This window comes from Balaenoptera physalus (assembly GCF_965194825.1).
Source record: "Balaenoptera physalus genome assembly, chromosome: 20".
Taxonomy (NCBI): Eukaryota; Metazoa; Chordata; class Mammalia; order Artiodactyla; family Balaenopteridae; genus Balaenoptera; species Balaenoptera physalus.
In genome coordinates this window covers 52,225,285-52,252,480 of record NC_138901.1, presented here as the reverse complement: position 1 = coordinate 52,252,480, position 27,196 = coordinate 52,225,285, and the positions used below count along the sequence as shown (strand labels likewise).

Below are 27,196 nucleotides of genomic sequence, written 5' to 3'. Positions count from 1 at the left end.
ACTACTGAGGCCGCGTGCCACAACTACTGAAGCCCGTGTGCCTAGAGCCCATGCTCCGCAACAAGAGAAGCCACTGCAATGAGAAGCCCGCGCACCGCAACAAAGAGTAGCTCCCACTTGCCACAACTAGAGAAAGCCCACGCGCAGAAACGAAGACCCAATGCAGCCAAAAATAAATAAATAAATAGATGTAATCTCTCATCATTAAAAAAAAAAAGTAGGAGGCAGGATTTGGCTTGCCAGCCATAGTACGGCAAGCCCCCTTATCTAGACAAATGAAGTTATCTGATACAGGCTTTTTTTAGTAACAGTAATATCTCTTTCATAGGGTTGTCAGGCAGATTAAATGAGTTGATACATTTAGAACAGTGCCTGGTACACAGTAAGTGCTGTATGATTTTACACACACACACACACACACACACACACACACAAAGGAGATACAGAAAGATACTATGATAAATATTTCCATATCTTCTCTATTTTGTTTAATATACCTCCATTTGTTAGCCTATCACACTGAAATGTTTTGCCTAAAATCTGATTGTTATAAAAAAGAAAAATCAGGGGACTTCCCTGGTGGTCCAGTGGTTAAGAATCCACCTTCCAATGAAGGGGACCAATCCCTGGTCAGGAAACTAAGATCCCATGTGCCACTGGGCAACTAAGCCCGTGCGCTGCAACTACTGAGCCCATGTGCCTCAACCAGAGAGCCTGCGCACCACAACTAGAGAGAAGCCTGCGTGCCACAACGAAGATCCTGTGTGCCACAACTAAGACCAAAAAATATGCAGCCAAAAAATAAAGAAATATGATAAACATTTTTTAAAATAATAAAATTTTAAAATTAAAAAAGAAAAATCATCGTTGAGGTAGAAAACGCATCCAATGATGTTTCATCAGCTTTTTCTAGAAACTAATTTGCTAGTTCTCTTTCTCAAAAATCCAAAGTAAATACATCCACCTGCAATTTATCCAGAGCAGTAGTCTCATATATCTGAATCTCAGGCAAAAAAAAAACCCTTACCTACCTACTGAAGTAAACATTTACAAAGATCTATACTAAGACCTCAAAGGAGGACACAGGGATCCTAATTTTCAGTACACTAACGCAACTGCAGTTAGGAAGGACTTTGTCTATAAATGCATCATTACATTATAACCAAGACACGGCTTACAAATTCAGGTTTAGAGTACTTTTTCCTTTAGTTAAGTAGTCAACTTAATTAACCAAGGAAAGTCAGCGACTCTCACCCTGGCTTAACCCAGCCTAATACTAAAGTGTGAGTCAAAGAATGTAAGGAAAAGCTATGTGCTATGTAGAACTCAGGTGAGGCCATTTATCTCCAGAAAGGGATAATGAGGCAGCATTCCACATACCCAAGTCTTCATTATGGAAATATTTTATTTTGGGTGCATGCCTCTCACCCATATGTTTTGCAATTTTCCATTTCCCTTCAAGATTCAGCCTGGAGGGGACTTCCCTGGTGGTCCAGTGCATGAGACTCCACGCTCCCAATGCAGGGGGCCCGGGTTCAATCGCTGGTAGGGGAACTAGATCCCGCATACCGCAACTAAGAAATCCACATGCCTCAACTAAGACCCGGTTCAGCCAAAATAAATAAATAAATACTTTAAAAAAGATTCAGCCTGAAGGCAGCGCATCACCACCTCTGTGAAGCCCTCCTTGGCTACCCTACTCCCTACTCTTCTTTAATCTCACTGTGTCATGTACATATAATCCTAAGAGCTACCATTTACTGAATGACTTTATATGCTGGGCTCTTTTCTTGCAATGTTTAATTCTTACAACAACAAGGAAAAAAACTAATATACTTATTTAACAGTTGAGGAAACAAGTTCACTAAGGTTAGAGCATGTATTCAAGGTCAAACAGCTAAACAAGTGGCAGGGTCAGGATGCAAACCCGATTTGTCTCTGACTTCCACACCAATGGTTTCAAACAGTAGGAATGAGGACAGAGAGGAGGCCAAATAGGCAGGATTCTGTTTTTTATCTGTTTATATATTGGGTTTCTGCATAAAAGCTCTTTGGAAAAGTTTCCACTGTTAAAATAAATTTGAAAAATCACTGATTCTACCCTGTGCTGCCTCCTACAATCTTTGTAACTATATACATGCTGTCTCTAGTACCAGACTGATCTCCTTGGGGCAAACACTGAACTGAATTTCTTTGCCTCTCTAGTGCCGGGTACAGTATCTAGCACCCAACAGATGTTTGTATGGAGTCAAGCTATGAAAGCAAAACTTTCCAAATCAAATAACTATATTTCCATGGTTACAAGCAATTATAAAATAACTACACAGCAATTTATAGTTACTAAAATTCTTTCATATATTATCTTTTAAAAAAGAGAAACCAAATGAGCTTTAAAAAATGTTTTCCAAAATTGGCACATTTATTCAATAGTCAAAGCTTTATTTTAATAAAATATCAATTATCTAACAACTGTCAAACAGTATTGGCAAAAGACATTAAGCATGTTTCATTTTCTTGTTTTAACTGCCATACTGAAATACTATTAGGGTTAAACCATATAAAATTGCCAATAATGGCAATTACACAGGTTCAACCTAATGCTTATCAATGGTGTTTAAACACCATTAGCAAGCTCTCAGCAGCTAGCAAAAATAGAACTTGAGGGATTTATTTACATAGTTTTTTTTTTTATTAGCACCTTTAATTATTATTTATTTATTTATTTATTTATTTATTTGGCTGTGTTGGGTCGTTTCTGTGCGAGGGCTTCCTCTAGCTGCAGCAAGCGGGGGCCACTCTTCATCGTGGTGTGCGGGCCTCTCACTGTCACGGCCTCTCTTGTTGCAGAGCACAGGCTCCAGACGCGCAGGCTTAGTAGTTGTGGCTCACAGGCCTAGTTGCTCCGCGGCATGTGGGATCTTCCCAGATCAGGGCTCGAACCCGTGTCCCCTGCATTAGCAGGCAGATTCTCAACCACTGCGCCACCAGGGAAGCCCTATTTACATAGTTTTGACAAAAAAATTAAGCAGAGTAACTCGCTCCTCTGTGATTTTATAGTTCTTTGTACATATATATATTTAACACTTCTCAGGGCACACAGTTAATTATCTGCCTTGATGTCTCCTCAACAACACTCCTCCAAAGCTGCAACCTTGACATATTCCTCGTTATATCTCTACCAAATACCATGGTAATTAACACACAGTAGGTACGTAGTAAGTGTTTCTAAATGTCTGCTACAGGAATCACAGTAAAACTGAGATAAAGATTTACCATGTTCTCAGAACTAAAGATGCACTATATCACTTTATTCTCAGCTTTCTTTTTTAAAATTCCCAAAAATCAAATTCTGAAATATGGGCAATAAAATACATTCAAAGTCCAGCTGCTTGGAGCTGGTTTCGATGTAATTTTTTTCTTTTAAAAGATTTAACACTAATTAATGTATGTCAGAGAAAGTATACCAATTTAAAAATCCTGTAGAAAAATCAACTGTCTCAAACTTAATACTAAAACTTTAAAACTTAAAGACCTTTTAACCTTCTACCATGCATATTACTCTTTTGGTTTTTGCTTACAAAGGCTACATTTTCAAGTGACAATTAGACAAACATAGCTACAGCCTGTATATCTTTTTTTTTTTTTTTACCCCGAGCGCCCCCTCTTTTTTTTTTTAATCAAAACTAAGTCACACACACAGAAATCCACTGCCTTAAAAATCAGAGGAAAAAAAGCTTACTAATACTTCTAAGCATACAAACAATAACAGAAAACATACTGTTCTGTGTACCTTTTTTTTTTTTTTTTAAGTACAAGTTATGGTGAATATTAATGCAGATAGTCCAAAGGAATTATGACAATGCAGAAATCACTGCAATTCTTAAGCAAGGGAGCAATGTTCTAAAATTGATGTTTCGTGGTGATTTTTTTGGAGATGTATAGGAGATATTAGAGCAAGGGAAGAGCAATTAGAGCAATTAGAAGATAAAAGAGGCCTGGACTACGATGGAAGCAGTGAGAATGATTTGGGAAAAAAAGAGCTTTAGAGTCAAACGGCAATTATGCAAGAGTGCAATTTTTTTTTGACCTGGTCTACTACTTGCTCTTGGTCTTAAAGATGGCGTTCTCAAGGATATGACCTTGGTCCTAACGGTGGATCCCCTGTTTACAACCAAAGACACTGCCCAGGTGTTGTGACAATCCAACTGGAAAACTTCCATTGTCTCTCAAATGAACTGATTTCTAGTTTACTACTATCCACACCAATGCTTGCCTCCACTGAAACAAATAATGAGAAATAACTACATTCTCAGTGTCAGTTATTCAATTTATTTACTGAGGATCTACCAAGTGCCAAGTATTCAAATCAAACAACACATATCTGTGTCCCATGTAACTTAAGTGTCTCATCTATGGATAACTACACGTGACTTAAAAGCACTGTTGAGAGACAGTCCCTGTCCATAAGAAACTTACAATATAGTTGAAGATGTGAGCTATATATACATATCCTTTAATTCATTCATTGACTATTCTGCTAGACTCTGTGATATGAGGTTTTACTATAAATAAAGGTGAATAAAATGCAATCCACCCCCCTAAGAGAACGTACAATCTAGTTAGAGTAAAATGGGAGAGTGGAGAAAGGAAAGGAGGTGATAAAGTATATAACATGAGCCCAGGACTGACTGAGTCAGCTTTATAATCTGAAAGGCTAAAGATGGAAATGACTGGCAGTTTTTTGAGGCAGGTTTTAGAGAAAGGGAAAATAATATGTTGACTATAACATGAATACAAAATAACCAAATGCAAAATTATTTTAAGCAGCTGAAAAATACAGTATTGCTAAAAAGTTGAGGCTACATATGGCAAACTGAGAAATACAAAGGGCAGTCATCAGTAAGAAAACAGAGTGGTTTAAACACTGAATTCAAGAGATTCAGTAGTGAAGGTAACAACATAAAAAACTGAGTTCCAGTAGGGTTGAACAAAAAAATCTTACTTGGGGAATCGAGCACATGTAAAGAGAGAAGGGGCCGAGCCACATATTAATATGTTTCTTGAGGGAAGAGACCATATCTGTTATAAATATAAATAAAAACAATACCTCCTTACATTTAATCTATGCTGAAAACCACCAGGAGTCCATTTTCACAGGAATGGTCTGCTGAAGCAATTAATTTCCAGCAGCATAAAACAGAGCTGTGTACTGACCCCCTTTTTCTTTAAATCTATTTCTTAATGACTTTACCAGTTTTGTATACTCTGGAAGAATACTACTTTGTCCACCTTCAAACAAGACAGGAATGTAGCAGATTCTAAGAAGAATCTTAACCTACAAGCACTCGTACAAGTTTTATTTGGGTAAAACTAAGTTTTCACAAAAATATTTAAATCCTACGTATGAATGGTCTGTGTTTGATATATGGAACACCTGCACTTCAGGTACTTGTCAAGGAGCTTATTCTTAATAAATATCAACAACTGGATTGAGGGAAACTATATCCATTGGTCAGACACCAAAGGACAATCTACCCACTCATTCAGACTGACTCTCATGTGATGTGGTTGGTCTTCCCATATTGAGTGCTGTTAAATACTAGACATCCATCTACCTTAGAGATGTTGATGAGGGAAATGATAATTACATAATCCTCTTTATGAGGACCCCTACGAGAAATTATAGTCTGATAGTATCAAGTTAGTTACCTTTCTGAACTGTTTTTTTTTTTTTGAACTGTTTATTTTTATCTTAAGGACTTTATGAAAAATGCCACCTCATAGAAAAGTTCAGAGTCAAATTTGTGCTCTCTGCCTGCAACAAGACCATTGTGATAGACCTTTTTGGCCTAGATTCTCATTCCATTTTATCCTTACCCTTTGTTTTCATTTCTTCTTTCTCTTTGTTTTTGATTTGTGGTATTTTCTAGTTCATACATCTTTACAAATTGCCTTAAATAGGTTACAAATCAAATACTTAGAGAGACTAGGCAGGTAAAAGTGTGAATCAGCTAGAAATAAGGCAACAGTGGTAGAACTGGGTTTTTAAAGTAAGTCGAATTAAAAACAAAAACACTGAGCAGACAAAACACATTTTTGATCCAAATCCTCGACCGTCCATTTGTAGCCTCTGAATAAAGTACTTAATAAATACAGTGCTGAAAGGTAGGATGGTTGAGAAGATTAAACCAGTTTCAACCCCTCTGCTTAAAATCTTTCTGGAACAAGGGTGTATATAACAGCTAAAAGAACAGGTAAATATCTTTCATTCACACAAAACTTCATGATTTATAAACCATCTTCATATCCTTTTGATTTTCAACTTCACTATGTGGCAGCCCTCACAGCTATGTGCACAAAATGCAGAGATCACAAACTCAAAACAATGCAGGCAATATAAACCAGTGAAGCAGGCAAGGCTGTGATCTTTCCATACAAGACTCATTTTGTTTGCATATTGATCATATTACAATATTCTTCACTTCCAGAGAAATATGCTGTTCTACTTTTCTTGAATATTGCAGTTGTCTAGCTACACTTTCCCCCCATTTTTTATAAAAACATCAATAGAAAAGTATTTCTTCACTATAAACAACAGTGCAAGGGCAATAATAAACAGTAACAGGAAGTGGTAGGAACTTGTTTTCCTGGAGAGCTTATGCCCATCTAAAGGAGGGCAGCTGTGGGACTTCCCTGGTGGAGCCGTAGTTAAGACTCCACGCTCCCAATGCAGGCGGCCCAGGTTCGATCCCTGGTCAGGGAACTAGATGCCACATGCATTCCGCAACTGAGTGTTCACATGCCACAACTAAGGAGCCCTCCTGCTGCAACTAAGACCCAGCACAACCAAATAAATAAATTTTTAAAAATAAATTAAAAAATAAAGGAGGGCAGCTGTGACTCAGCTTAGGCCAACTGTTGCCATGGGAAAATGTGGGCTCCACTGTTGCCAAAGCTTCTAATTTTTCAGGATAATCCAAAAATAGAGACTTTACGCAAAATACCTAACTCTAAAATATTGACTCAAAAAAATTTTAACGATACAAGGCCAAGCATTTACACTTAGTTTGTCCTACAGGCCGCCAGTGTGCAACTCCTGGCTCAATACTGAATTGAACACAGGTTTTTGAACAGTTGAACAGACTGAGGAAAGTGGAACAAAATTTAGGAATTTATGGTCTAAAATCAATGTCAACAATATTATTCATTCTATTTATTCAATTCAAAGCATAAAAATTACTAAAGAATATTTAATTAATCTTAAGATAAACTCTGCAATGAAAAAACAAAAAACAAATTTTATCATCTTATCTGCAGATACCTTTCCCATGTTCACTGCAGCACTGTCTGTAATAGTGAAAATTTGAAAACAATCTAAAGGCCTATTTCTGTACTGTAGGTATAAAGAAACTATAGTATGATCATATATAAGAAATTCTTTAACATAATAAACTAGATCTACATATACCAATACATCTAGAAAACATTTTTTAGGTGAAAAAAACAAGTTGTAGAATAGTAAACAGTATAACATTCATGTAAACTCTAAGCATTATTGTACATTGTTTATGGATACATATATGTATAGTAAAAGTATAAAAACAGAACAAAAGAATATATACAAACTTTAGGAGAACTTTACCACTGGGAACAGGGAGGGAGGGGAGTAGGATTAGAAAGAGGATATCAACTCTAACTGTAATGCCATATTTCTTTAAAAAACAAACAAACAAAAACCCCACAAAAACTCTAAAGCAAATATGATAAAATGTTAATATCTGTTAATTCAGGTAGTAGTTATGTGGATATTTTGTTATATTACTGCAGGTACTTCTCCTGCATGGTTGACATGTTCCATAACAAAAATAAACAAACTATAAATATGTAAAATAAAATTTAGAAGAAAAAACAAAAAGTACTTTCCTATGTATAGGTCCCATGATAGGCCCTCTTAAAACAAGCTGAATATGTAAATGATATGAAAGCAATGAAGGAATAAATCCTACACTTTTGAGGTCCTACTGTGTAGAATTCTGGAGTCAAATAGTGGAAGTTCAAATATCAACTTGGCCACCTACAAACTGACCTTGGGCAAATCTTCAAACTTCCTAAGCCTGTTTGCCCACATATAACTGGAGCTAACATCACCACCTACTCAAACAACTGTGGTGAAGCTTAACGAGATAATCAGTGTTCAGGGCTTGTCTACCATTTTACTTCCCTCAACAGAGTTCTAGAATAGTGAAGATGTACAAAGAGAATAACTTCACTTTGAAGATGATACAGCACAGTACCTTTTGCACTTCTACATACATTATCAATGTAAAAGAGACACTGCTGGGGGCTTCCCTGGTGGCGCAGTGGTTGGGAATCTGCCTGCCAATGCAGGGCACACGGGTTCGAGCCCTGGTCTGGGAAGATCCCACATGCCACGGAGCAGCTGGGCCCGTGAGCCACAATTACTGAGCCTGCGCGTCTGGAGCCTGTGCTCCGCAACAAGAGAGGCCACGATAGTGAGAGGCCCGCGCACCGCCATGAAGAGTGGCCCCCGCTTGCCGCCAACTAGAGAAAGCCCTCGCACAGAAACGAAGACCCAACACAGCCAAAACTAAATAAATAAAATTAAAAAAAAAAAAAAAAGAGACACTGCTTTCCTAGTGTCCAAGGACAGAGAACAAATCAGTTTTGCCATCACAAGAAGGCAGAAGGTAAAGGCAGACTGCCCTATTACTATTACATCAATTTGTTTTAATCATCTTAACATCACCATAATAACAACCACCATTTACTGAGTACTATGTGCAAGGTACTGTTCTAGGCTCTTTAAATACATTAACTCACTTGACATATCAGATAAAGTTTTATATAAGCTATAACAAGAGACAAAAATAGTACATACCTTAAGATTATGAATTCAAAGAAAATTTCTTTCAGTTAAAAAAAAAAATTAGGGAAGGCTGCCTGGAAAAGGAGAACCTGGTATACAGATTTGAAGGATATATAGGTCAGAAGATACACAGAGAAAAAGTGATGGGAGGGAGTGGTAAAGAGTGAAAATGCCATAAGGAACAGAAAGTATCTTCATAAGGTTGAATCACCGGATACATGGCAGGCAAGAAGATAAAGAATAAGCAAGTGAGCTAGGACACCAAAGAAAAGACCTTGAGTGTCCATTTAGGATTAAACAAACATCTATTAAATACCATGTTTCTAGTAAGGTACCCTTTGCATTTATTCATATACAAAGCTGACTAAATATAGTAAAAACCTGGCAATGGGTTTCTGGCAAGAAAGTGACTTGAGAACCGTGGTTCAGGAAAATTAATCTGGCACTTTACATAATATTCCACATAATTCCTCCTCTTATTCTCTACTATGGATGGCTAATGACGCCCAGTTTCTCAATTCCACCCAGACACCCAAGCCACAAATCTGAGATGTCTTCTAATACTTCCCTCTCCTCATCACACACTACTCATTCACAATTCTACCTCCTAAACCTTTCTCCAATCAACAACATTCATTGTCACTGTCTTATTTCAAGCACTTATCATTCTTTCCTGAAAAAGCCTCCTAAGTGACCTTCAAACTCCAATCTGTATTCCTCACTGCCACCTACATAAACTACCTAAATACACATCTGATCATAATGCTCACCTTTGCTTAAAACTGTGCCTTCCAAATTGCCTATAAACCACACAGAATTTGTAAATTCTATCAATCTGGCTCATATGTACCTTTCCAGCCTCATATTCACATGTACCCTACAATGCCCTCTGCAAACCACTTTCCAGCATACACATAATAGTTTTTCATGCTTTTGTATCTGTATATGTTGCTCTTCCCTCTACGTCAAACGACCTTCTCCCATGTCCACTCCAATTATTCATTCACGATTCAGTTTAAATATCATCCCGCTCAACTGTCTTCAGTGGGGAGATTTGATGAGCCCTGCAATAGCGTAATTGACAGATATCATACACTATGTACACCACTACAACCCAGGACTCAGATTTAAAATACTATTTAAGGACACTGAATTTCCTATCCATTTAATTATTTCATTAAGAATCTAGAGAAAATTCAAATTCAAGAAAGTTCTAATTTCAACCAAGTTTTCCCCTTTTTATAAAACTGAATGGCAAGAAAAAATATTCTTAAAATTTGACAAATCTAGATTTGGGGAGTTAAGATTTATCAAAGGAATGAACAGGTGATGAATATTCTGCCTATCAAAGTTATTTATCATATATGAATAAACAATGAAAAAATTAGATATAATAGAATTAACAAATTTTAACCTCTTTAATGATTCAGCAGTCACTTCAAATTTTTACAGCATTACTATGGTGCTATACTTTTATAATCACAAATCTTAATATAAAGTTATAATATAAAAACAACATAAAAAATCAATATTTAAGCTTTCTAGCTCTTTGGACGTGGGCTAAATGAGTTTTCCACGTAACAGTGGATCTTTAAAGAGAAATTTCTCTCCACCTACTGAGAAAAACAGCAAAGGCCTATACATTTAGAGAAATTAAAAACTATCTCAGGCCATTAGTTCTCATTTTTATGGAAGCAACATAATATACACCAAAGCCTCAAATATAACTAGCATAGAGGACATCTAAGATCCAAAGTACTTTAAATGAATACTGCTTTAAAAATTTTAGAAATAATATCTTATGTTGGAATCAACCTTGACTCTTTTCTTTCTTCTTCTATATTCAATCAATTACCTGGATCTGCCAAGTTTACTGCCTCAATATTTGTTGAATTATTCTCTGTATACCCTTAACAGTACTACCACAGTTCACACCATCGTCTCTCACCTGGACTGGACCAATTTCAACAGGTCTTCTTAAACCTAGCCTTGGCCTATTAACATCTATCTTCTACTCAGCCCCAGAATTATCTATTTAAAATACAATCCGACCATATCTCTTCCTTATTTAAAAACAACCCTTCATTGGCTCCCTATTTTTTATTTAACAAATATTTAAATAGCACTTACTATATGCTAGTCACTGCTTTAAATGTTTTAGAAGTGTTCATTTACTCCTCACAACTACCTATGAGAATTTAAATAACAAGCTTTTATATTGTGTGTGTGTGTGCACGTAATGTAACACAGCTATGTAAGCAGCAGAGTTGAACACAGGCATCTGGGCTCCACAATTGGGGCCCTTATTCACTGCACTATGCTGCCTCCCTATTTCCTGAAGTCCACATGCTTTAACACAGTTTATAAGGTCTTTGATTAGGATCTGGTCCCTTCCCACATTTCAAGTCTTATTTCTAACCAAGCCCCACTTTGCTCAAACTCCAGTAACACTGAGGGCCTTGTAATGCATGCCTTCCCTCTCCTCATTTTGTGATCTTTATGATTTTACTACTGCTGTCCCCTGTCTGGAGTACTTTCTAGCACCTCAGCACAGTTCTTATAACAGAATGCACTGAACACACTCTGATGAAAGAATGAATTTTTAATGCGTCATAAGAAATAATAAACAAAAATGTTCTACTATTAATTACACTGGTAGACATATAAAACATGAAAACACCAAATATCTTAGAACTCAAGTCTCCAATACACCTAACGGTTATCCTGTTAAAACACACACAAACAACAACCAAAAAAACTTCCCCCAACCTTGGTTCTCAACTCTTTCTTGCTCCTTCCGAACACCCATATCTGCTCAACAGCCCAAAACAAAAAACACCTCAATTCTTCACCTTCCTCATTCCTTGTTTCTCTTACTTCCCATATCAAACTGGTTATTAATTTATACATACTCAATCCCTTTCGAATCCATTCAACCTGCACTGCCTCTTAAATAGTCTCCACAGGTCTATCTACCTCCATCCACTCCACAGCTGCATTTTCCACAATGCTGACAGTTGCCTTTTTAAAAAGGATATCCCTGGTGCCCCCCACCATGGAATTTTTATTGCTTTTTATTGCATGAGTCTAAGACGGAGTCTGCAAACGAAGATGGTCCATGTGCCAACCCACTTTACAGGCCAGATCAGGGTAATGTTCTCACTCCTCTGTACTCACCAATCACTCCAGCCATACTGAACTACAGCTACCTGTAACTTCCCTCACTAACCAAGGTGTACTTATGAGACTAGGTACAAATTACTCCCCAAACAACATGACAAGATTTCTTCAAAAATGTTTAACCAACATCTTTGTGAAGACCTCCTTGAAAACTTTGGGCCCTCAGGACTTCCCTGGTGGTCCAATGGGTAAGACTCCTCACTCCCAATGCAGAGGGCCGGGGCTCGATCCCTGGTTGGGGAACTAGATCTCGCACGCATGCCGCAACTAAGAAGTCCACACAACGCAACTAAAGATCCTGCGTGCTGCAACTAAGACCTGGTGCAACCAAAATAAGTAAATAAATATTTTTAAAAAAGAGAAAACTTTGGGCCCTCATCTCACCAAGTACATATTTTGATTATAGCACTATTATGCTACCTTTGCATGTTCATAAATTTTAAGATCTTTGAGGTCAAGGGCTGACAATCACGTTTGTATCCCCAGTGCTTAGAATATAATATATCTAAATAAATGTTTGCTGGACAGAAAAATTGATGAAAATTTAAAAGAGAAACAAAAATATGTAATGGTACTGAATAAGTTTTTTTAAAAGTAGAAGCCCAATGATATTTTCTGTACAAGTGATACAATGTAAGGGCAAGATATAAAAACAACTGAAAGAACTGTAATAACTGCAATTCTCAAGAATAACCTTGCACTCAAGTTATAAATTCTCCTTAGTGTAAAATAAATATCTTTCAGGACACAGATCTACCAGTTCTGTTTTTAAAATAAGAGTCCAATCGGTCAAAAATACTTTCTTTTCTGCTGCAGTATTTACAAGCTTTTTGAGGGAAAGGGAAGAACAAGGAGGATTCAAATACTAGCACAGCACCAATGAATAAGATACCCTATTTGCTTTGCTTCTCAGATTACAGCAGTCTCCCTCCAAACAAGCCCCCAAATGTGGAGCTCTTCTCTAAAATCCCAACACTGAACTTTACTCTCAGAGTAATTTCTAGACGGATATATAATTCACTTAAACATAGCTCCTTCAAAGGCTTTCTCGGATCTTTATTCTCCAAACCACTGTTAAAATATTTTATTTTTTTAAAAAGCTAGAAAAAATTGGGGGTTATTTAAATTAATAATATATAAAATTCTAAACAAAATTTTCCTGACAGTTAAAATAAAGATGTAAATTGTTTTAATAAATGGGGAAGAGGTGAATCCACCTTACAGAAGAATTCCAAATAACATATGTAAACAGACACTCCCCCCCACACACCCCCACCCCCGACATGGAACTGGAGTCACTTCCAAAGGATAAAGTAAGAGAATGGAAAAATAATAACTTCATGAGAAAACTGGCAAACACTACGTTAACCAAGTGATGAAATATCATGTAGCCTCTGACATGATGTGATGAGAGGTGCACTTCACCTCTGTGGTATTTTTTCCAAAAACCCATAACCCATCTAATCATGAAAAAACACCAGACAAACCCAGTGCGGAGGACATTTTACAGAATACCTGACCAGGACTCCTCAAGACTGTAAAAGTCATGAAAAACAAGGAAAGACTGAGAAACTATCACAGACCAGAGGAGAGTGAGGATAAAAGACAACCAAATGTAACGTGGTACCCTGGATTAAATCTGAACAGAAAGAGGCCATTAATGGAAAAACAGTGAAATCCAAATAAAGTCTGGAGTTTAGCTAATAGTAAATACCAAGATTCACAAACGTAGCACAGAAACGTAAGATGTTAACAATGGAGGAAATTGGGTGCAGGGTATACACAAGAACTCTCTGCACTATCTTTACAACTTGACTACAAATCTAAAATTTTTCCAAAATAAAAAGGTTTTTTTAGAAAGAAAAACAGGAAAAACGTGGGATTATTTAAATTAATATTTAAAAGTACAAAGTTTTGTTAAAATAAAGATATAAGTGTACTTTGCAGTTTAAATAACATGCTTATGAGCAATATAATTTTATATTAAAAAAAAGGAATTAGTCCATTTGGCATTGATTTACATAGCACTTCTTGCCTACTAAGAAACTCTGAAGCCATCTCTGGTTTCAGATACACATAATGGATAAAGGGGAAAGAATCCCTAATACTAATTCTTAAGAAATACATTTAAAACTATAAGAGCTATATTAATGTATTAATAACTGCTTATTTATGATTAAATTGTATGTTAATTCTCTTCCTTAAAAAAAGTCTCTAACAATAAAAAAATACCTACTGAAGGGTTTACAGGCCTTTTATCCAATAATAGCAACCGCCCTATGAGTTACATACTGTCAACGTTATCCATATATAGATTAGGAAACTGAGGCTTATTGCTCAAGGCTCATAGCTGATAAATTGTGGAGTTAGGATTAGAATCTAAAATATTCATTTTTGGTTTTAGTCAACAGCTTTATTTAATTTTCTCTGATAATGCTAAATGTATAGCTTTTTCCCACCCTTAAAAAATAAGTTAACCAAAAAAAAAAATTATAATAATAATCAATACAATTGACTCTTTTTTTTTTTTTTTTTTTTTAGGCCACATCACGTGGCTTGTTGGATCTTAGTTCCCCCACCAGGGATCAACCCAGGTCCTCGGGAGTGAAAGCGCAGAGTCCTAACCACTGGACCGCCAAGGAATTCCCAATACAATTGACTCTTTTATCTTCACTTTCCCTTCTTCTGCAGTCAGCATATTTTTGATAAAATAAAAACAACTATGGAAGGGAAGATGAAAATATAAAATATATGCCTTATGCATACAAAATACTAAAATCATAACACATATCCTTTTATCTTTGCTGCAGATTAAAAGTGAATTAATCCACAACATGCAAATCCTTAATAACATAAGCTTTCAATTAAATTCCTTAAAAATTTCCCAGATTCTTAATTTCACTGTTATCAAAAGACAGTCTCTCAGAAAATTTCTTAACAGCCTCAGTTAACTGTCAGTAATTCTTGTCAGCACATAAGCGCTCAAGGACCAGCTAATCAAAATGCAAAGAACAGAAACGCAAATGAAATTTATCCAGTTGGGTTAATTCATTTCTTATAGGTGAGAGTTTTGTGGCCCTGAAACAACTATGTCGTAAGTATGACCCTGTTCCTAGGACAACATAAAATCTCTGTAAAGGAAGTATGAACACTTTTCCCTCCTTCACCTTAATTCCAGAGAGATCACTGGAAGTTAGCCACGACAAAGAACTATAGGATATCTCATTTCCTTTCACATAACCCCATATTCAATCAAATGCAAAAAGTATTTATTTACTTATTAATACCACTTGTATGTATTTAAAAGATTTAATATTGATTTACTGATATTATTACTACTACTTGTATGTATGCAGCAAGTATTTATTTACTTATTAATATTACTATAAAGCAGTATTAGGCATTTTCTGGAAGTCCCTATTCAAATGCCTTATGCAAGCAAAATAGTTACAATACAAGACCATGTTAATAAATACCAATTTAAATGATGCAGGCAATAAATGCCACCAGTTTTCACCATTTTAGAAAAGAAATTAACAAACATAAAAATAGTTATGAAAAGAGTCCATTTTGTCAAAAGAAAAAGGAATGTTTGTTTGATCATGCAAGGCAATACCCAAGTGATTCACTGACTACAATATTTACCTCATTCTAGCTACTAACCCAACATGTGACCTTGGGAAAAGAAATTCTCTGAATTTTAGTTCTCTCATCCATAAAAAATACTATTCTATCTCAAAAAGTAGCTGACAGAACAAATGAAATGCCATGTTCAATATATTTACAAAGTTCTAGGAAAATGTTTACAACAATGTTAGATGACAACAACTTTAGAGAATACTTTTCCAGAAGTACCCTTGACAAATCCACAAATCAATCCTAACTAGGTAAGTTTCAACTAAAAGCCACCAACTTTTAAAGAGAAAACAATAAATCAAAATAATAAGCCCTTATGATACCTGCATCCAATGACTATAAAGCATTTCACCAATATCAATTAAAATTCGTAACTGCCGTGGCAAGGTTAAAAATTATACACACAGCAGAAGTTAAACTAAGGTTCCACTTAAATGACCAGCCAACATGCCATATCAACCAGCAACAAAGCTAAAACAAGTCAAAAAGCCTTCACTGCAGTTACCTGTTAGGCTTATGTAGTATGGCATCTTTCTTCATGAAATACAGATTTCTCAAAACATTTGGCCTTCAGCAACTAAGATTCACTCTACAGCTAAGCATTTTCAGGAGAATAGGTTTGCTTTTTCTTTTCAGAAGTCCCTGTATCATCAGTTTTTTTGTTTGTTTTTGTTTAGTTTTATTTTAAATAGAGCAACTTTTAAAGTAAAAAAAAGTTGTATAGTAAAAGTGGCAAAGAATTCCCACTTTAACTATTTCTCTCTAAAGTGCATAAAAACAGATTACCCATCATAGTGAAATATTTTCACAACAGAAACTTACAACCAAGTAAAAAAATCTCTTTTAGGACCACAGCGGACATGACAGGCGTGGTTTAAAACCAACTGAGCCTCAAGTCCCTTTGGCAAAAGAGTGCATGACTCACTGCTTTAGAACTCAATGGGAAGAATTGGAAAATTCACTCTGAATGCCCGAAGATTTTGCTTTGGATTTGTTTTTTAAGATATCTCCATCCTAATGCTGACAACTGCCACAGTTTCTATGGCTTACCTATTGAGATTAAGATGACAAATTCTGAATAATATGAACCACAGGTAAACAAAAAGTAAGGTACTATTTTTTCTTGGACACTGAAAATATGAGGCATAAGGTAAAGTCATATATACAGTATTATTTATTGCATAAGAGGGAGCAACATTTACACTGAAAAAATACAGACAATGAAACACGGATATCCTAGCTGGAAAACCAAAAATTATCAGATACTGATTTTTCCCTTCCAGAAACATCTCTAAATCTTTTATATACCAGAGTAATTGTATCTGGAAAAAAAGATACCAAGTAAGTCTACTAAAAAATTAATCCATCCCAATCTCATTAGAAGTTTTATAGGTATAGAATTATGAAGAATTTTAAAAACTGCTCTCCAAATTAAGCAAAAGATTCTGCCACATGTACCAGAAACACACATAGATACACATTTAGAAGTAAAAGCTCTCTTACTTAAGTCAAATTATTTTAAACTAATAATCTACTGAAAAATCTCAGCTCTTAGTATGCTTTTATAGCTACAAATACTAGGGGTGGGGATATGTTAGACACATAACACAGTGAATTATCATACTAACCTCATTCCTCACCACACGAACCCTTCTACTTTCTAATCACATTAAAAATAACAAAAATGTAAAAATATACACTGACAAAGTCATAAGGCCCATCAAAATCACATTTACAACATGAATTTGACATTCTTCTGAGCACATCTATTCACATGAATGCTTGATACAAGACATTAAAATGACTTACCCTCTCTTACAGTAGTACCTTACTGAAAGGTCTCTTCCAAAGGACAACACGAGAGAAAGGGTCATATAAAGAGCATTTAACACAAATTATCTTATCCTTTCTTACTCACTTTGATGTTCATTATTTAAAAATCACAGATTTACTGTTTTAATGCAAACTAAAGTTAAAGAAAACATCTGCAATGTTCTCATTAGATTTTTGCAATATTCCTACTACTATTTTTTGCCAAATATTTCTGGCATTCGTTAATCTACACTTACTTAACTAAAACAATAAAAAACATTAAGAAGTGTGTATATATATGTGTGTGTGTATGTATATGTACAGATACATAGAGACAATAAGTATTCGCTTTAGAGCAGGGACATTGCTTTTTACCCCAATCATTCAATACCCACCTTGCAAAAAAGGTGGAAACTAAAAACACGAGATTTTAAGATTTACTACAGAGAAACGCCTTTGTTGTAGTACCAATTAGCATCAAATAACCTTACAAAACATAAGCAAGAGAAAAATGCTATGAAAGGGCAATCTAGCATTTCACAGCTTCTGCTCTCTTACTCCACCCAGTCTCCTCGGCTCAATGGCTGTTCACAGCAACCACAAATATTAGCCCATTTTTAAAAAAGGTGTGGGAGAGGCACCGAAATTGGGCTAACTCCATCAAAATCAAGATATACAGAAATATTTTGTGAAAAATTAAGTTCCATTCTGGTTTATAAAAATAACAGCTTTGTTTCATTTAGGAGACCCTCCCCTTGTGAACAATCCAAACAATGATCATTTATAATAGAACATGAAAGAATAAATCACCCTAAACACAGATTACTCTTCTGCTTTAAAAAAAAGTGCAATTTGCAACTGCCAATTATTTTGCAAAACTGTGTCCTGAAAGATACCCATGAGAGATTAAAAGCTAGCTAATGCCTCAGACCCAAATCATAATTTTTTAAGTAACAGCTTTTAATATATTCAACACTATATCACTACCGACATACCCAACCGGGAAATCTTCCCGATTAAAAGACTGGACCCTGCAGCAATCAAGCTCTGCTGCAGCAAAAACGAAAAAAAAATTTTTTTCAAGCAAATACTACTGTAGCAAAAGGGCAGGGATGACATTACTGGTATGAAAGGCCCAAGCACTGTCTCCTCCACCCTAGCCTCAAAATGAAATTCACACAAAACGATCCCACCTCCCAACAAAAACAGAATTACCAAAAATGGCACAAATTTTTTGTTTAGCCTTTAAAACGTTATCAATCTCAAGGATTGTGTGTTAAAGTAAAGGTCGGAATATCAGTAATATCTTTATTCTCTCCCGACTGCCTCTTAAGTAAAGGGGGAGGGGGGGACCTTGGCATGACATCGCCCATTGAGAACGAAACCACAAATCTGGTTCTTCGCTTCCATAGCACAATTTCTTAACCAAAGGATTGATATAAATTGGACCCAAACCCCAACCCCAAAAGAAAATCTCCTGCCCTGCTCCCAAGGAGTTTCTTGCTAAGTCACCGAAGAAAAGCAGAATCACAAATAAAGCCAAGGCACCTTTCTGTCTTATCTCAGATATTGAAAACCTCCTCCTCCTCTCCACTCTTCTGTCTAGAGAGGTAGAGTTAAAATTTGCCCACCACCTCAAAGGCATTTTCTCACCTGGGAGACTACGGAAGGCACTGCGTTTCCTAAATGAGTGGGGAGATTAGATTAGAAGGAGAATGGCTGAGGGCCTCGAAGCTCAGTGCTGTAACGTCAAAAGGCAACTCCCGTTGAAGGAGCCGGTGGCAGAAAAGAAAATCCTGCCTGATTTGGTGGGTGGGTGCTGCGGATGGTTCGGTGGGTCGGGCCGTTCCTCCTCAGTGGGTGCAGAGGCTGGACCACTGCACAGGGGGACCAGGGAAGGGCTGGACCATCGTTCTCAGGTCAACCCCATCCTAAGGACAGGTGGGGGACGGAACGCCTGAAGGCCTGTGGGTGCCGAGGCTGCTTGGGGCTGAGCCCGGTCCCTGAGCGCCAGCCGCGGGTGGGGTGGGGACTGCGGAGCTCGCCTTCCGCGGCGGGGGAGAGGAGGGCCGAACCCTTTCCCCAAGATCAGAGAGAGACCTGCTCTCCACGCCCTTCCTACCCAAGAATACTTTTCTTGCTAAGTCACCAAGGGAGGAGGGCGATCCCTTCCCGGGGAGGGCCGCGGGTGGAGCCGCGGCGGCCCTGGCACCCCCCAAACCCGAGCCAGGGAGGAGGGTAGCGAGGGCAGCGCCCTCCCCGGCCTGTTCCCCCTCCTCCCGTGTCTCTCACTCAACGGCCGTCGCGGCCGCCATTTTGAGAGCGAGAAGAGAAGAAGAAGGAGGAGGCGGCGGCAGGGGGAGGGGAGTATGGGAGGGAGGGGACCGGCGCAGCCACATCGTCAGGCCGCCGGGCCCGGCCCGCAGCCGCCGGAGCGCGGTGGAGAAGACAGAGGGGAGGGCGCAGACCCTTGCCGCCTTACCGGAGCGCTGCACCGCCGCCTCCGCAGGGTCTCTTCCGTCCTTCACTCCCATCCACCGGCGGGGGAGGGGGAGAGGGAGAGGGAAGGGAGGAAGGAGGGAGGGAGGGAAGGAGGGAGGGGGAGGATGGCGCGCTGGGCCCTGTCCCGGGGAGGGGGAGGGGAGGGGAGCGGGCGGGCTCCTCAGCCGTTCCGGGGCTCGAGCCCAAGCCTGGCGCTCGCGGTTTCTCTCGCTCGCGCCCGAGCGCTCCCCTCCTTCTCCTTCTCGCTCCCTGGACCCCGGGGTCGCTGCTCGTTCGCTCGCTCACTCGCTATCTCGGCCGCCGGACTCCGCCGCCGCCCCGCCGCTCCAGCTCCGTCTGTCACAGGAGCTGCCCCAACGCCCTGACGTCACCGCGCCGCCGCCGCCGCCGCCCCACACCCGCGGGGAAGAGGGAGGGGAGGGGAGGGGAGGGGGCCCGGAGCGGAGGAGGGGCTGCGGCGCATGCGCCGGCCTGGGCCGGGCCCTGAGCCGCGCTGCCTTCCGCTTAGGCGGCGGGTTGCTGGTGCGGCTGGGCGGTACCGAGGGATAGGCGGACGAGTTTGCGCGCGAGGCGCTTCTTCTCGCCCTCCGCACGCCTCTGTAACCTGGAAAAAGGCTCTCGGCTCCCTTTTCCTAGACCCTCGTCTGACTGCTGCGGCCCCTTACGAACTCCGGCTCTCTTCACGTCCCCGCCCTGCTCTTGGCCACGAACGGCGCTCTCCCCTCTTCCCCCGGCCAACAGAAGAGACCAGCTGGCCCCGGTGGATTCCGTGCCCCGATAGGCTTCAGAAAGCGGAGCCCGGGCCAGGATGTCGCCCCTTCTACCTCCGGCCTTTGGGTTTATTTCCCAGGGGCCGGGGGCGGGGGGGAGGAGAGGGGAGTAGGTTGGGTTGGCTTGGGGAGAAGAGCTGTTGAGGTTGAAAGGCTGATGGAATGCCTAATTATCTTCATTTTTATTATAGATTTCTAATTGGGAGGATTCGCTTTTAGATGTGATTCAGCTATTCTTTTCCTTAGTCACACACACGCACGCACACACACATCTGCGACTATGGAAGTCTCGAAACTGATGCCCAAAGAAAGACCTGGAACTTTATCCGTACAAGGCTTGAGCGCGCGCGCGCGCGCGCGCGCGTGTGTGTGTGTTTGCTAATTTAGGGGTTGAAATACTGAGGACAGGTCTTGGGGATTTGTAGTCAATGTTTTGCACACAGACATTTGATTTAAAAGCGGCCAGATTTGAGGTTCTGAATTATCCAATGTGGAATATCCTTTTAGTAAGAGTTGTTTAGTATGATTATCTCATCACTAATTTGTATTGTCCAAGGAAACTCTTTTCCTAAAACATAGGTTTAGGCTTGTGTTTATTGATTTTATTGCTTTCCTTTATGTAGGCAAATACACTGCCTTTGAGAAGCAGCTGGGTTAATGAGAGAACTTGGGTATGTATAAGTGTGACCTTGAGTAAATTACTCTCTCTGGCCCCGGTTTCTCTATAAAATAGCCCTAATAAGTAACTAACTTGTAAGGCTTTTGTGAGAATTAGGAGATGCTGCATGTGTACAGTATATGGTAATTCATGGTTACCATATACTGGTAACTCATGTAGCAATTACTGTTACTTGATACAAAAACAAGTTTCCTTTTATCAAGAAAGATTGTAAGTCTCTAACCCTGCAGGTGTTCAAGAAGAATATGAGTGAATTGTCTGGAGGGTTTGGGTTCTGTCCTTTATGAAGGCAGGGAAGGAAATCAGAAGGTCTCTGGAATGTTTTTTCCAGGTTTACAGTTCTGGGATTCTCTAGCTGGGTAAGGACAGCAAGAGAGGCACAGAAGTTTGGTCTGTGCCACGTCCATAACAGTCAATAAACATGAAATAAATTAACATCCCCTGTTCTAAGAGTTGGTTCCTTTTTACCTTTTAAAATATTTATTATTGCCTGACATCACACTATTAAGATTTAATCAGCTGAGTATATCAGTTCTTATTTCTTAAATCAATGTTCTAAAAGCCAACAAAATTGCCCAGAAATCAGAATCACATTGATAAACACTGATTTAATACAGCACTAACCCCCCTAAACCTTGAGCTCATAGACTCAGGTATTCAGAATAGTTTAAAATATGTATTAGGTAATTATGAATTAAACTGAGATCAGGTTTTATTTCTATAGCAATCCTTCAAAAAACAACAGACTCCCTTGGGAGGAATGCATAAAAGCTTTCTCCCTGGATTATAATTTTTCTGAAAAGAAATAAATAAAACTGTGTTGTGTGCTTAACTTGATATGGCGCGATGTGTTCTGGTTCTGTGCACTTTCTTTTCAATTGCAAAAATGATAGATCCATCTTAATAAACACTTTTTAGTCTATTGAGAATGGAGAATTAGGACATCTATGCTATTAATCATAATTCATAAGGACTTATACAGAACCTACTATATCCATCCAGGAAACATTTAATAATGAATATTTTGGGTGATGTTTCTTGAAAAAAAGTAAGTATAAACATCGATTTTACTTAACACAATCTAACAATCTCCCCATTCAATCGAATTGCAAATCTTTATTTTTCCAGCAGACATTTTCAAAATGGAAACATTTGTTTCAGTTGCTGCAGTAAAATTAGTGTTAGTTTAAACAATTCTGCAAATCAGCTGACTGGAAGAAACACTCTAAAAATATTGCTACTGGGGAGAGGACAAAATATCTTCTAAAAGTAGCTCCAGAGCAAAAATCTGTTAACAATGAGCAAAAATGTTAACACATTATTTTGAGAATGAAACTGTCCTCTGTTTATAGGTAAACATACATCTTTGTATGTGTGTACCTGATAGAAAGCAATTAGCAAACGGTGAGAAGGTAGCTTTCAGGCATACAAGTTATGTGTATCGATGTCCCATTTGAAAGAAAACCATGAACCGACTGGCAAGACTCACTCTAGCAGATTTTGGCTAAATAATTTGTGTACCTGCATTTCCCCAAAGCATGGAGATGTCAGTGAGGGCAAGTCCAACTAAACCAGTCATTCTTCATCTCAGCATCATGACACCCTCATGTGTCATGAACATTGTGAGGCCATAGAAACAAATTACAGACTATTAAAGGAGGTGAAACTCACAGCCTGGACATAGAAGAAATATTTAGAAGCAGCACCTTGTAATCTGAAACCTTAAAAAAAAATACATATATACATACATATATATATATATATATATATATATATATATATATATATATATATATACACACACACACATAGAAAATTTTTAAAGTGCTAACATAAAGAAACAATACAAAAGGATGTATCAGATTCATTCTAGATGTCACCACAGTAGACCAGGCAAAGGGTAAAACAAGCTTTCTTCCCCTTTATGCCTGTTTGTACGCCCAGTAAAGTAAAAGATTAATTCTCACCTAGAGGACTCAAAGCTTTATGAAGGAGGTGATTTAAAGCAGACTTTTAAAAATGGCTAGTTTTCACTCATTCAACAAATATTTAATTGAGTATCTTCTATGTACCAGACCCTGTGCTGAGTGCTCAGTATACACAATGAATAAAACAAACAGAATCCCTGAGCTCATAGAGTTTATATTCTGGTGAAAGACAGAAAAAAGGTGACAAAGCTATGAAGGCAATAAACGGTTTTGAGATGGAGAAAAATAGGAAGGACCACATGAGTGAGTGCGGTAAGAGAAGACATTTCTGAGGAATGAGTGACATTTAAGCTGAGACTTGAGTAGCCAAGAGATTCTAGATTAAGGAACAAGTGCAAAGACCCTGAGGCAGGAAAATGATTGCTGTGTCCCAGGAAATTAAAGTCCAGGCAGGTGTAATGAAATGATGGTGAGGAAGGAGGCCTCTTGACTGCACTGGTCCAGGGGACGCCCTTCACATTTTATTCCCTGAATAGCCCAGAGAAGAAAGCAGGAGAGAAGATCAGAGAGACAGGTAGGAATCAGATAGTACAGGACCTTGAGACCATAGTAGGGAGTTTGGATTTCATTTTAGTAGCTGTGGATAAAGGTAAGGACCAAAAAAAGAGCACATTTTGACTATGTCTTTTGATCTTAAGGACTTTAAACAGATAATTATGCTATTATCTTACCTTTTTAATGTGTAAAATTTCAAATATGTAAAAGACAGAGTGATATAATGAACGCTTATATACCCATCACCAGGTTTGACAATTATAAACTTATGGCTAATCTTGTTTTGTTTATATTCTCACTCATTTCCCCCTTCGTATTTTGAAGCACGTTCTAAATATCACACTATTTCATTCATTTACAGTTTAGTATGTATCTCTAAAAGAAAAAAAAAGCCTTTTCTAAAAAACATAATCACAATACCATTACTACACCTAAAAGAATAACAATAATTCCTTAGGATAGTTTGACCCTGCCCTTTGATTTTTGCCTCACCAAAGACATGGAGTGATCAGAAGTTCTGGAGAAATTGGATAAGCAATGCAGTTAAGCAATCTTGGACAATAGAACTATCCTGGGTTATTTGAGATCTCCCCACCATTTTCTCATGAATAAGTTTAAAAATTAATATAAACAATTGGTTTTTTATCCAATTAAAATGAACACTACTGGTAGAAATGATTTGCATAGCATATACGCAACAATGGCTAAAACTGCACACAGTGAAATTTGACCGAGGAAAATTGCATGTGGTGAAAATCATGGCCATGAAAGGGTTCTCACAGCAATAGAAAAAATAAAAGAGAGACTGAAAGAAAAACCCTGATAAGTAAATCAAACTTCCTTTGTAAAATTATTAGAGGAAAGAACGTTTCCCCAGTGAAAATGATTTCATTAAAATACAAATGAAAATAGAAAAATTGGAAGTAGTTTTACTCTGCAAAATAGAGAATTGATCAAATAATTTGACTAGAGTCTGTTCTAATAAACACATTTGCTCTAAAAATTCACTGAAGTTGGTATAATTATGATTAAAACACTAGGATTCACAAATGCTGAGGTAACATCCTTATACATATATCAATATATATATATTTTTAAATTTTGTGGTGGCCACATTTTAAAAAGTTAAAAAAGATGAAATTAATTTCTATCTTTTCTTTGTACTCTTTGAAATCCAGTGTGTATTTTACACTTACAGCGTATCTCAATCCACACTAACCTTATTTCTAGTAGCCCATGTGGCTAGTGGCTATCCAACTGGTCAGTACAGGTCTGGAAGAAAGGTGATCCAAGTGGAAAGAGTGGTTTAAGCAAAGGCATAACATTGTTAAGTGTGGAAGGCAAGTTCTGGAAACAAGAAGTGATTCCAGGGTAGATGAAAAGGAGTGTATATGTATGTGAGAGAGGGATGTGGGGAGAGTGAAGGGTTGGAGAGGGAAGAAGGGAGAAATGTATGGGGTCTAAGACTGGAAAGATAATCTGGACTGGAAGGTTTTGAGTATCTTGATCACTAGTCTGTCCTGTTTGCTAAAGGGTTGCTTATATTTGTCTTTGTGCAAGACCATACACCAGTAACCTTCATCTTCCAAAGAGAACTTTTCTGACTCTCTTCAATAGTGTCCTCTTTCCCCCTCCCAGTTGCTGTTTCTACTGTCCCTTCTTCCCCTATTGACTGTTCAGAGAAAGGAAGGACTGAATTCCAGGTCCCCAAATGATGGTCCAGAAAAAACCACTAATGCTAGGTTACATCAAGACATAACCTAAATCATGGCTTTTGTACTTTCTTTTTTTCCAAAGCCTTTTTTTTTTTAGACAATATACTGTACAGAATGCCCATATGCATATAAACAAACAAACACAGAACTTCCCAGTTTGAAATAGGAGTTTTGGGGCACAAACTGACACCCCCTCTGCCATACTATACCAGCATCTCACTGTGCATCTTTGACAGCATTCAGAACTCACAACAGATTCATTTCTTCATTTTAAAAAAATGTAGTACACTAACTCTTTTCTTCCTTAAAGGTGAATAGATTATGGCTGCATATCTAAAATTTTCTATTTCTTCCTGGACTACAGTGCACAGTACTTAGATAAACAAAATAATATTCTTTTCCCTACAATCACTTTTGATACATGTGTATATAAAAGTATGTAAAATTTTGTTCCAAACTTCTTCCTTATAAAATTGGGATTCGTTTTAAACACTTATGCACCTTCTAGGACTGCAAACAGTTTAGTGGGAGCACTCTGACAGGTGAGATAGGAAATTAATATAGGACAGAAGGCCCGTTTGGCCCACAAACTACCACCTGCTTATTTTAGAGAATGCCTTTTCCGTCTCACTAGATATATGTTTATTTCCTTATTTCATTTATTTATGACTCATGCCATAGCAAAAATTTTGGAAAATTCAGAAACCATGAAAAGAAAATGAAAAGTCTCAAGTAATCCCATAATTCAGATATAACCACAGTGAAAAAAATCACATGTACCTTTCATTTTTTTTGCAGATATTAAGTCAATATTTTTCACAAAATCAGGATCTTAGTTTAAGTGAAGTTTTGAATCTTAATAGTTTTTAGTTGAAGGTTAAAAATCAACAATTTCCCATGTCATTAAGTAGTCTTCAGAAACACAATTTTTAATGGTTGCTAAATAGCCTATTGTTTTAGTGTTTCTCCCAAGGCCACACTCGGCATTTTGGATGGAACAATCCTTTTTTTTTTAATTTTTATTAAACTTTTTATCTTGAGATAACTGTAGATTGACATATAGTTGTAAGAAATAATAGAGAGATCCATTACACCATTACCCCCTACCCCAGTGGTAACATCTTGCAAAACTATAGTACAATATCACAGCTAGGATATTGACACTGATACATTTCCATCAATGGGAGGATCCTCCACGTTGCTCTTTTTTAGCCACAGCTACTTCCCTTAACTGTCAATTTAAGAGTGTTATATAAATGGAATCAAGTAGTATATAATCCAATCCTTTAACGATTGGGGTTTTTTCTCACTTAGAATAATTCTCTGGAGATTGATCTAAATTGTTGTATGTATTCAATAATTCATTCCTTTTTATTTCTGAGTACTACTCCATGGTATGGAGGCAACATAGTTGAACTATTCACCTGTTAAAGGGCATCTGGTTGTTTCCAGTTTGGTGTGATTACTAATTAAGCTGCTATGAACATTTGTGTCGATGTATTCCTGTGAACATGTTTTCATTTCTCTTAATT

At 37.9% G+C, this 27,196-nt stretch overlaps 1 protein-coding gene across 3 annotated transcripts in view; it reads right to left on the bottom strand.

Moving 5' to 3' along the window:
- Positions 1-20,392, bottom strand: part of PAFAH1B1 (platelet activating factor acetylhydrolase 1b regulatory subunit 1) — a 79,219-nt gene extending 58,827 nt beyond the window's left edge. The window contains exon 1 of one of the 3 annotated variants that reach the window (XM_082443549.1): positions 19,998-20,392. The gene's annotated coding sequence lies outside the window, so the exon portion shown is untranslated. Of the gene's footprint in view, positions 1-19,168; positions 19,815-19,997 lie in introns of those variants that run through there. The other 2 variants (XM_082443551.1, XM_082443550.1) reach the window with 2 other exon arrangements.
- Between the last annotated feature and the right edge of the window lie 6,804 nt (positions 20,393-27,196).